General features: G+C 31.8%; 1 long non-coding RNA gene across 1 annotated transcript in view; it reads right to left on the bottom strand.

The window, feature by feature from the left end:
- The window catches only part of LOC148949750 (uncharacterized), a 56,857-nt gene that overhangs the window by 26,243 nt on the left and 18,351 nt on the right, over positions 1 to 12,263 (bottom strand). The window lies entirely within an intron of this gene.

Here is a 12,263-nt window from a genome sequence, read left to right as displayed (position 1 = left end):
ATTTATACCGCGAAATGACTTTTATCATTGAATTTATCCTAAGTAAAGTCACCGTACGGGAAAAGGGACAAAAGTTTGCTCTCTACATCTAATGACATATGGCTGGATAGGTTAATGCGGAACTCGTGAAAACTCAAACTAGTAATTAACGTGTTTCCAAGAGCAAATATTTTATGTTGAATGAAAGTTATTTTCAACCATTAGTATGGTAAAGGTGTACAGACACTGCAAAGCAGAGCGAATACTATAATAGAATTTAGTAAATAAGTAGTCCTGGGCTATCCTATCTTGCTTCTTCTGGGAATTACCTTTCCACTTTTACAGCCCAAAGGACTGAACAGTATACAGTAAAAGAAGTTAAAGCTTATAAACAATTATAAACAAAGAAATAGAGTTTTAAAAAATTATGTCTTGGGCACTTATGTAGACAAGGGTGTCACTACCTTCTTCGCTTTGGGGCAAGGGAAGGAGTAAAGATATGCTGACAAATCAAAAACCGAACCATTCTGAGGATTTTTGAAAACAAGTAAATAATATGCTCTCTTGAAAATTTGAAGATTGTAGAAAAGCATCACTACAAATTTTATTATTCTTTACATTACGTTTGTGAAATATATTTTAAGGAACTAAGTTGTGTAAAAAAACGGCTTCTGTAGCGCAAAGCGTCTAAAATTAAAAAGGGGAAAAAATGAGTATCTGGTTCGAAAATGTCGTTTGGCATATTTGCTGAAACAGTAAAAATTTTTCAATCTAGCATTCTCGTCTTTTGGAATGCGTTAAACTGTCTACTTTCTTTTAAAAAAAATGTGGCGGAAGACTGGAGTAGTAGGGGCACTTCAGGTTCTGTGAGAGCCCTATCCCTTTTCCTGTGAGAGTCTTCTGACGTCACGGCAACCCTGGCAAGATTACCATGAGAGCCCTGGTAAGATTCCCGTGAGAGCCCTGTTTCTAGGCAAAATTCCCATGACATGCCTTGGCAGGATTCCCAGGTGCTATGGCACAATATAATTGATTGGAGTGTGGACGGGATAATAGAAAAGTAGTAATAATAGGAAGTTCTAAATGAAGCTCCTAACCCTTCGCCCCTGTTTATAGGCAAGATTTCTAGTGCATGCCCTCTGACGTCACGGAAGCCATAGGAAAACTGGATTGCTAACGGTACCATGTGACTCACCCCTTTGAATTTCTGTGAGAGCCCTCTGACGTCACGGAAGCCATAGGAAAAATAGAATTAGGTTTCAAGCGCGCAGGTAGGGGAATTAACACAGGGAAATTAACATAGGAAATTAGTATTGAGCTTCTAAAACAGCTCTCTGACGCCACGGAAGCCATAGAAAAATAGTATTGGCTTTCAAGCAAACAGGTAGGAGATTTAACACAGGGAAATTAACATAGGGAATTAATATTGAGTTTCTACAACAACCCTTTGACGTCATGGAAGCCATAGGAAAAATAGTATTGGATTTCAAGCGCACAGGTAGGGAAATTAACACAAGGACATTAACATAGGGACATTGCATTGGATTGCAAACGCACAGGTGTGGAAATTTGAATAGGGAAAATAGCATTGGATTTCAAACGCACAGGTAGGGAAATCCGAAAAGGGAAATTAACATAGGGAAATTAATAGGGAATTTTTGGAAGTCAGATAAGTAGAGCTACCAACCCCTCAAGCCCTCACACATGTGCAATGTGGTTACCGGTTCTACTAAAGAAGCAACAGTTGTCAAGACTCCATGACACACCCCTTCTGAGCCCCAATGACGTCTTGACATACCCCGTTCAAACGGACAGAAATAATATGCTTGAAACAATTTTATGTAGCCATGCAACTGGAGCCCAAGGGGGAATCCCGCTTGTAACGTAACGAGAGCACACACCCTACGTAATTATTGTGCAACACTGTCACACAATACTTTTTTTCCCGAAACCCCCAAAGCGTTTTTTCTTCTTCATTAATTAAATGACGGTACACACTTCATGTAAGGTCAGCGCATCTTACGCATGGACGGCACACCAATCACTGCCAGATAATACCATTTTGACATTTTTCGCCCCAAAAGCCTCAAGACATTTTCTTTTTTCAGCGTTTCATTTTTCGCTCGAAACATCTTTCATATTTTTTCTTTTATTTTCTTTTTCTATAGTTCTTTTAGTTTAGATTTTCAATTTAGTTTTAGTTTAGTTTAGTATTAGCTTAGAGTTTGATTTTTGTTTTAGTTTAGAGTTTTAGTTTAGAGTTTAGAGTTTTAGTTTAGAGTCTTAGCTTAGAGTTTGAGTTAGAGTTATAGTTTAGTTTAGTTTTAGTTAAGAGTTTTAGTTTAGTTTAGTTTTAGTTAAGAGCTTTAGTTTAGACTCGTAGTTAAGAGTTTTAGTTTAGAGTTGTAGTTTAGTTTTAGTTAGGAGTTTCAGTTAAGAGTTTAGGTTTAGAGTATTAGCATAGATAGGACGTCCACTTAGCCGTCCTGGCTAAGTGGACGTGCGCTGGGTTGAGAATTCTTTGCTCCAAGGGGCACGGAATCGATTCCTGGTGTGGCAAGTTATTTGGGTTTGGGACGCGGGTCAGTGGTGTGACTCTGTAAGCTTAGCCAGACTCGACCCAGCTCTAAATGGGTACCTGGAGAAATCTGGGGAAGGTAAGCAGGAAGGTCGTGCGAAAGGACAGGATGGTTGGCCCCCAGCCCCCATTGTACTTCCTGGCTGAGGGCCACGAAACGGAGATCAGCACCGCCGGTTTGAACCATAAGGGCCTAGTGCCGTCATACTTACTTACTTTTAATTTTTTTTTGAAGAGTTTTAGTTAGAGTTATAGTTTAGTTTTAGTTTAGTTTTAGTTAAGAGTTTTAGTTTAGCTTAGTTTTAGTTTAGAGTTTAGAGCCTTTGCTTAGAGTTTTAGTTGGCGTTATACTTTACTTTAGTTAAGAGTTTTAGTTTATAGTTGTAGTTTAGTTTTAGTTAAGAGTTTTAGTTTAGAGTAATTTTAGTTCAGAGTCATAGCTTAGAGTTTTAGTTAGAGTTATAGTTTAGTTTTTGTTAAGAGTTTCAGTCTAGAGTTGTAATTTTGATTTAGTTAAGAGTTTTACTTTAGAGGTTAGAGTTTTAGTTTAGTCTTAGCTTAGACTTTTAGTTTAGTTTAGTTTTAGTTAAGAGTTATAGTTTAGTTTAAGTTAAGAGTTCTAGTTTAGTTTTAGTTAAGAGTTATAGTTTGGAGTCTTAGCTTAGAGTTTTAGTTAGACTTATAGTTTAGTTTAGTTTTAGTTAAGAGTTTTAGTTTAGAGTTGTAGTTTAAGTCTAGTTTAAGAGTTTTTAGTTTAGAGTTTTAGTTTAGAGTCTTAGCTTATAGTTTTAGTTAGAGTTATTGTTTTGTTTAGTTTTTGTTAAGAGTTTTAGTTTAGAGTTGTAGTTTAGTTTAATTTTAGTTAAGAGTTTTCGTTTAGAGTTCTAGTTTAGTTTTAGTTAAGAGTTATAGTTTGGAGTCTTAGCTTAGAGTTTTAGTTAGACTTATAGTTTAGTTTAGTTTTAGTTAAGAGTTTTAGTTTAGAGTTGGAGTTTAGATTTAGTGTAAGAGTTTTTAGTTTAGAGTTTTAGTTTAGAGTCTTAGCTTATAGTTTTAGTTAGAGTTATTGTTTTGTTTAGTTTTTGTTAAGAGTTTTAGTTTAGAGTTGTAGTTTAGTTTTAGTTAGGAGTTTAGATTTTAGTTTAGAGTCATAGCTTATAGTTTTAGTTAGAGTTATAGTTTAATTATTGTTTAGAGTTGTAGTTTTGTTTTAGTTACGAGTTTTAGTTTAGAGGTTTATTTTAGAGGTTTAGTTTAGAGTCTTAGCTTAGAGTTTTAGTTAGAGTTATAGTTTATTTTAGTTTAAGTTAAGAGTTTTAGTTTAGAGTTTTAGTTTTGAGTCTTAGCTTAGAGTTTTAGATAGAGTTTAGTTTAGTTTTAGTTAAGAGTTGTAGTTTAGAGTTGTAGTTTAGTTTTAGCTAAGAGTTATAATTTAGAGTTTAGAGTTTTAGTTTTGAGTCTTAGCATAGAGTTTTAGTTAGAGTTATAGTTTAGTTTAGTTTTAGTTAAGAGTTGTAGTTTAGAATTATAGTTTAGTTTTATTTAAGAATTTTAATATAGAGTTTAGAGTGTTAGCTTAAAGTTTTAGTTTAGAGTTATAGTTTAGTTTAGTTTTACTTAAGAGTTTTAGTTTAGAGTTGCAGTTTAGTTTTAGTTAGAGTTATAGTTTAGTTTTAGTTAAGAGTTTTAGTTTAGAGTAGTAGTTTAGTTAAGAGTTTTAGTTTAGAGTCTTAGCTTAGAGTTTAAGTTAGAGTTATACTTTAGTTTAATTTTAGTTAAGAGTTGTAGTTTAGTTTTTGTTAAGAGTTTTAGTTTAGAGTTTAAAGTCCTAGCTTAGAGTTTTAGTTTTGTTTAGTTTTAAGTTAAGGGTTTTAGTTTAAAGTTGTACATTAGTTTTAGTTAAGAGTTTTAGTTTACAGTTTAGAGTTTTAGTTTAGAGTCTTAGATTAGAGTTTTAGTTATAATTATACTTTAGTTTAGTTTTAGTTTAGAGTTGTAGTTTAGTTTTAGTTAAGGGTTTTAGTTTAGAGTTTTAGTTTAGAGTCTTAGCTTAGAGTTTTAGTTAGAGTTATAGTTTAGTTTAGTTTTAGTTAAGAGTTTTAGTTTAGAGTTGGAGTTTAGTTTTAGTTAAGAGTTTTAGTTTAGAGTCTTAGCTTAGAGTTTTAGTTAAAGTTATACTTTAGTTTAGTTTTAGTTTAAAGTTGTAGTTTAGTTTTAGTAAAGAGTTTTAGTTTAGAGTTTAAACTCCTAGCTTAGAGTTTTAGTTTTGTTTAGTTTTAAGTTAAGGGTTTTGGTTTAAAGTTGTAGTTTAGTTTTAGTTAAGAGTTTTAGTTTACAGTTTAGAGTCTTAGCTTAGAGTTTTAGTTAGAGTTATAATTTATTTTAGTTTCAGTTAAGAGTTTTACTTTAGAGTCTTAGCTTAGAGTTCTAACTATTACTGTAACTAAAACTCTAAGCTAAGACTCCAAACTCTAAACTAAAAACTCTTAAACTAAAACTAAACTACAACTCTAAACTAAAACTCTTAACTAAAACTAAATTAAACTATAAGTCTAACAAAACTCGAAGCTAAGACTCTAAACTAAAACTCTAAACTATAACTCTTGACTAAAACTAAACTAGAACTCTAAACTAAAACACTTCACTAAAACAAAACTAAACTAAACTATAACGCTAGCTAAAACTCTAAGCTAAGACTCTGAACTAAAACTCTAAACTAAAACTCTTAACTAAAACTAAACTACAACTCTAAACTAAAACTCTTAACTAAAACTAAACTATAACTCTAACTAAAACTCTAAGCTTAGATAGTTTCGGAGACCAGCTAAGACTCTCAACTAAAAATCTAAACTCAAAACTAAAACTCTTAATTAAAACTAAACTAAACCAAAACTCTTAGCTAAAACTAAACTAAACTAAAACTCTAAATAAAACTATAAGCTAAGACTCTAAACTAAAACCCTAAACTCTGAACTAAAACTAAACGAAAACTCTAAACTAAAACTCTTAATATAAACTAAACTAAATTAAAACTCTTACTAAAACTCTAAGCTAAGAATCTAAGCTAAAACTCTAAACTAAAACTCTTAAGTACACTACAACTCTAAACTAAAACTCCGAACTATAACTAAACTAAACTATAAATGTAACTAAAACTCTATGCTAAGACTCTAAACTAAAACTCTAAACTAAAACTCTTAACTAAAACTAAACTACAACTCTAAGCTAAACCTCCTAACTAAGGCTCTACACTAAAACTCTAAACTCTAAGCTAAAACTGTTAACTAAAAATAAACTAAACTAAAACTCTTACCTAAAACTAAACTAAACTAAGACTCTAACTAGAACTCTAAACTAAAACTCTAAACTAAAAGTCTCAACTCTGAATTAAAACTCTTAACTAAAACTAAACTAAAACTCTAAACTCTCTTAACATAAACTAAACTAAAACTCTAACTAAAAATCTAGGCTAAGACTCTAAACTAAAACTCTAAACTCTAAACTAAAACTATATCTTTACTAAACTAAATCTTTACTAAACTCTAACTCTAAACTAAAAATCTTAACTAAAACTAAACTAAACTATAACTTTAACCAAAACTCTATGCTAAGACTCTAAACTAAAACTCTGAACTAAAACTATTAACTAAAACTAAACTACAACTCTAAACTAAAAATCTTAACTAAGACTCTACAATAAAACTCAAAACTCTAAACTAAAACTCTTAACTAAAGTAAACTAAAACTCTTAACTAAAACTAAATTAAACTATCACTCTTACTATAACTCTAAGCTAAGACTCTAAACTAAAACTATAACTCTAACCAAAAATCTTAACTAAAACTCCAAATAAAAACTCTAAACTAAAACTCTTAACTAAAAACAAACTAAAACTCTGAACTAAAACTCTTAACTAAAAATAAACTAAACTGTAAATCTGACTAAAAGCTCTAAGCTAAGACTCTAAGATAAGACTCTAAACTAAAACTCTTAACTACAAGTCTAAACTAAGACTCTTAACTAAAACTAAACTAAACTATAACTCTAACTAAAACTCTAAGCTAAGACTCTAAAGTCAAACTCCAAACTATAACTCTTAACTAAAACTAAACTAGAACTCTTACTAAAACTAAACTAAAGTATAACATTAACTAACACTCTAAGCTAAGACTCTATAAACTAAAACTCTAAAGTAAAACTCTTAACTAAAACTAAACTATAAATCTAACTAAAATTCTAGGTTATGACTCTAAACTAAAACTACTCTAAACTAAAACTCTTAACTAAAACTAAACTACAACTCTAAACTAAAACTCTAAGCTAAGGCTCTTGACAAAAACTAAACTAAACTATAACTCTAACTAAAACTCTAAGCTAAGACTCTAAACTAAAACTCTTAATTCAAACTAAGCTGCAACTCTAAACTAAAACTCTTAACTAAAACTAAACTAAACTATAACTCTAACTAAAAATCTAAGCTAAGACTCTAAACTCTAAACTAAAACTTTTAACTAAAAGTAATCTAATCTAAAAGTCTTAACTAAAACTAAACTAAACTATAACTCTAACTAAAACTCTAATCTAAGACTCTAAACTAAAACTCTAAACTCTAAATTAAAAACTCTTCAACTAAAATTAAACTGCAACTCTAAACTAAAACTAAACTAAACTAAAACTCTTAACTAAAACTTAACTAAAACTCTAACTAAAACTCTATGCTAAGACTCTAAACTAAAACTCTAAACTAAAACTAAACTACAATTCTAAACTAAAAATCTTAACTAAGACTCTAAACTAAAACTTTAAACTAAAACTCTTAACTAAACTAAAACTCTTAACTAAAAATAAACTAAACTATCACTCTAACTAAAACTCTAAACTAAAACTCTAAACTAAAACTCTGAACTAAAACTAAACTAAAACTCTAAACTAAACTGAAAATCTAAACCTAGAGAACTATAGAAAAAGAAAAAAAGAGAAAAAATATGAAATGTGCTTCGAGCGAAAAATAAACGCCGAAAAAAGAAAAGGTCTTGAGGCTTTTTGGGCACAATTTGTCAAAATGGTATTATCTGGCAGTGATGTATGCGCCGTCCATGCGTAAAGAGCTCGGCACACGTAGCTGATTTCGAGAACTAATTTCAGCATCAGTGGACAAACGACAGCGGTAAGAAAATCTTGTTGAAAGAAAAATTTATTGCGCGAGATTTTCAAAACAAAAAATCATGGTCAAAAATAGTCAACTGGAGTTTATTAATAGTTGCATGATTGATCTCAGCTTAGTTCTCAGTTTAGTTCTCAGCTCAGTAGCGGGGTCTTTCACCACAGACATCTCTGGCTGACTATTTATTTGTATCCCTATTTTTTTGGTGATGATCATGATGAAAATTGGCGCTGATTTTGTAAATCGGTGCCAAAAACAAGAAAATTTTTAAAACTAGAGGAGGTATGAAACTAAATTAAGCACTACTATTTGGGTCCGAATTTTTAAAAGGGTGTATGTTGTTAAGAATTGCTGACAATTTTTCGCCAGCATACAAATAGCAGGACAAACTATAAAGTCTTAAAAAAAAAGATGTAAAGAATTATTTTCTTTTTCCCTGAAAAGACTATGTCAATATAGAACGAACAGAAATTAATTAAAAAACTTTTCCCACAAAACAAGTTTTTCAAAGAAAAGTAAAGAACTCCATTAAACCAAAAATGAGCAAAAATGAGCCCCTTGGCCTTCCCAAAGCCAGAACATAATTTGCACTTTACTGTAAAAATACAAATGAATGTGCATTGTCAGTTTAATATGCATATACTGATATTTAGTAATCAAAATGTTAATATTATTTCATTTATTAAAGTTATAAAAGTAAAAACATTTATATTTTTTTAGTAAAGTGCAAGTTATGTTCTGGCCTTGGGACGGCATAGTGGTTTTCGAGCCCTGCTCATGTTAATTTCTGCTCGTTTTATGTTTGACTCGGTTATTTATTGTAATTTCTGTTCGTTTTGGGTTTCATTTATTTATCGATGCTTATTTGTGGTAGTTTCACGCTTGGTAGATTATTTGATTTAATTTTTGAGCATTTTCGGTTTGATAGAGTTCTTTACTTTTCTTTGAAAACTTATTTTGTGGAAAAAGTTTATAAAATTAATATTTATAAAATATGGCCTTGTAAATATTCCAAAAGCTATTAGGCTAGTTAGCTTAGATCCGTGTACAAAGTCAAATTTATGTGTTAATTTTAAAAATTGAAGTAAAACGCCAGTTTGACGTTCTATATTATGTGTCGCTGTCGAGACCTTAAAATATTTTTGTCCTCAGATGCCTTTATGTCTACCTTTGTTGTCATAGCTACGACCCCATGGATTGAAGTAGTAACCTGATTTGCGACATTGTCAAAGTTTTCCAATCTTATATTTTCTTTTCCTTTAATGAGCCTGATGCTTGCCCAATATTTCAAATATAATCGGCCATCTTCACTGCAATGTTGAAGCTTCACTCAACTGCCACCGATTGCATCATTTCGAATCCCTGATGTCTCACGGACAGTTCACACCACCTACTCCAGCTGATTACACTGTCACTACCTGTCAACCTAAGCTTGAAAGCCATTGCTGTGCTTTTACCCCTTACTTTGCGCGCCATTTTTGCCATTGGGTGTCGTCTGAGCTTTATGGCATATCTATAGACGGTTCGCGTCATCTATGCACGGTGCATACCAAGTCTCTGCCACGGCAATTTACAGTTTTTTGAACATGTTATTAATTAAGTAATTATATTGTTGCCAAGCCTGAGCTTTGCTATGGCACGCACACTATTAAACATGATCTATACTTGCTTAAAGAATGTGCACGCTTTTTTAGCTATGAATTGAACTATTGTTGGGTTGCGCGCTTCCACAAAATGAGTGCAATCGCAGATGAAGTTAGAGCGATACACAACTACAGCTCTCCTATGAACTGGCTAATATCTATGGAGTCAAGACCCTTGAATGTGACTGAACTTGAATGGCAACTTTTGAAATTATGAATTCCTACTTGGCCTTGCAGTTGAATTGACTTAAAAGTGTAGCTACATTTAAACTTATGATTTCCAACTTCGACTGTCAGTTGAATTTTTTTGGAAAATGCAACGCAGTGGTTGATCAATAGAAGTATATCTGGTTAGTTATGTGGGTGCGATTTTGAGTACTTTTACTTATTTTTTAGTTATTTCAATTAGGTAGTAAAATAATACATTTCCATTAATTCAATGGCTTGACCTTAGACCTGTGCGGTAGGACCGAAAGGGGTGTTGGTCTTAGAGTAAAGTGAAAATGATGTAAGGTTATGAAATCAGGCCGTTGTTATTTAGTCACTTATTAAATTGGTGTTATATTTAAGTTGGGCTTATTAAGGTAGCGTCGTAGTAGCAACAGTAGTGGCAGTAGTAGAACACATATATTGCCTTTTGGTCAGTTAAATATCCCTCTCATCAGGCCCTGAAAGTTCCAGCTTGATATGGTTAGCCGTTCCTAAGATATTGCTGATGCACCCTTTTGAGAATATGTATATTTGCTTAACTTTCTATAGCAAAATAGAACGCTTTGATGTTTTAGTTTAGTTTAACTTTCCCTCCAACATTTAATGAAAATTTCCCCTCAATATCGCCAGCTTTAGAATTAATCACTACAGAAACAGTAGTTGTTCTAGGAGTAGTAGTAGTAGTAGTAGTAGCAGTAGTATTAGCATGCAAATATTACACTTAGTCGTTCCTGAGTTAGGCACTTTTGACAACCTGTATGCACATAATGTGTTTTTATTTATTTCAACACTCCCCTTAGCATTCTCTGAAAACTTCATTGAGCTAAATCAAAAGAAGTTGATTTAGGTTCTACACAATGGCATAGATGCAATATCTCCGGAACAGAATAGATTATTAAGTTAAAACTTTAAGAAATAACTTAGGGATATGTAAAACTAAATCAAAAGGTGGTATGTGAAGTAAGATTGCCAAAAATATTTTTATTTTCGTTTTTCTTGGCCAATTTATTTTGTTTTCATGTTCCTTTTTTGTATCATTGACTAGAGCTGAATTTTTTCTTTTATCATTATTATTATAGTAGCAATAATTCATTTTAAAAAAGAAAAAAAAAACACACAAATAAAATTAATCGGTAGCACAACAAAAGTATTGCTTGAGACTGTGTCAAGCTAAGATGAAAATCAGAGGCAGCGCAGTAGTCCTCCCAAAGTAAAGAGCAGTGTGACCACAATGTGCTACTTTTTTTTTCACCAAGACACTTCGTTTTGAGGAAATTGTCGTCAAAATTTTGAAAGGAGCTCATATGATTAGAATTTAGATTTGCCCATTGTTTACATAGAGTTTTTGAAACTAGGACATTTAATGGAACTGTAAACGTTTGACGTTTAATGTTCAAAAAGACCAAGAATATTCCCGCAAAATACTTGGTTTCAATTTATACTTGATGAATTAAAATCAAGTATTTTGCAGTAGGCATCAAGACATGGCTAATTGTAAAAAAAGCCAAGACAAATAGACAAAGTGATTGAGAGGCAAATCTGGGATAAGCCTTCTTTAGGATTGTATAAAAATGATGTAAAAACTTTTGAAATGTTTTAAATTATGTAAATAAATGATTGTTCAAATTCAAAGCGTTTTGTAGCTGGATTTAAAAATTTAAATCCAAATATCTGATATTACTAAAGAACATGGAAGGTTTTGCTAGAGTAAAAATACGCAAAATTGGACCTCTGTATTATATATGAGTATGTATTTTTAAACTCCGTAACAAAGACACTAGTTTAATGTTGATCATTTAAAATTTACACTCAAAGACACCCAAATAAAAAAAAAAAAACCTCAGGATGCTTCACTGGTTTTGAAGCTTTCTCACCCCTCAACCATTCCTTCTTCTGATCTGATCACCCTTCCTCTGATTGTGTCACTGTCTTTTTTATTCCTAATTGCTTTTGAAGTGGAATAGATTGCTTGGTGTGCTTGCAAGGGAACTTTTTTTTAGTTTATTCATTGCAATGTATTTTAGCTATTGTCTGTTTTGTTCAATTAAGTTATTAGTCATTGAGTACTGTTATTTATAGCATTGCCTTATTCAATTGTTATTATGTTTATCTGATTAAAATCTTTTTGCTACAAGATCGCTGTGTATACTGGATATGAGTCTTCTAGCTTCTTCATAAGAAATTCGACTTTGTGACCTCACCACTGCAAATGATAGCAACAGTACTACCAAACTAACCCCGAGGGTAGCTTGTGAATTCGCTGCCCCTGTACTCAACTGAATAGTTTATTTGTTTTAAATTCATTAATTGATTCGTTCATCTTGGGGAATACTTTTGTTCATTTTTGGAACTAATCGAAAACTTGGACACTGACCAAAAAAGAAAAAAAAACTGTACAGTTCAGTTGATTCTTTTTACATGTTTTTTTCTTTTTTCGTAAATTTCTTTGTTTATTCTTTAAATTGATATACAGTATTTCCTAGTTTAGTTGCGTGACATCAAACGACGCTTCCAAGACAAAATAAGGCTCTGGAAGTTTCGAATCGAGCTGGACACAGCTTTTCACTTGTCAGTGTTTAGAGACAAAGAAATCAATAGAAACGTGATCTTATCAACGATTTCCACTCCGGTGGGTATTCGTTAATGGGTCCTATAATTGGATCGGTTACTACATGTACTCGGGAGAAAC

Source organism: Artemia sp. Qi Xiang Cuo, chromosome 8, assembly GCF_049724085.1.
Source record: "Artemia sp. Qi Xiang Cuo chromosome 8, ASM4972408v1, whole genome shotgun sequence".
NCBI lineage: Eukaryota > Metazoa > Arthropoda > Branchiopoda > Anostraca > Artemiidae > Artemia > Artemia sp. Qi Xiang Cuo.
The sequence above is the reverse complement of the archived record's forward strand: the minus strand, read 5'-3'. Positions and strand labels throughout refer to the sequence as shown.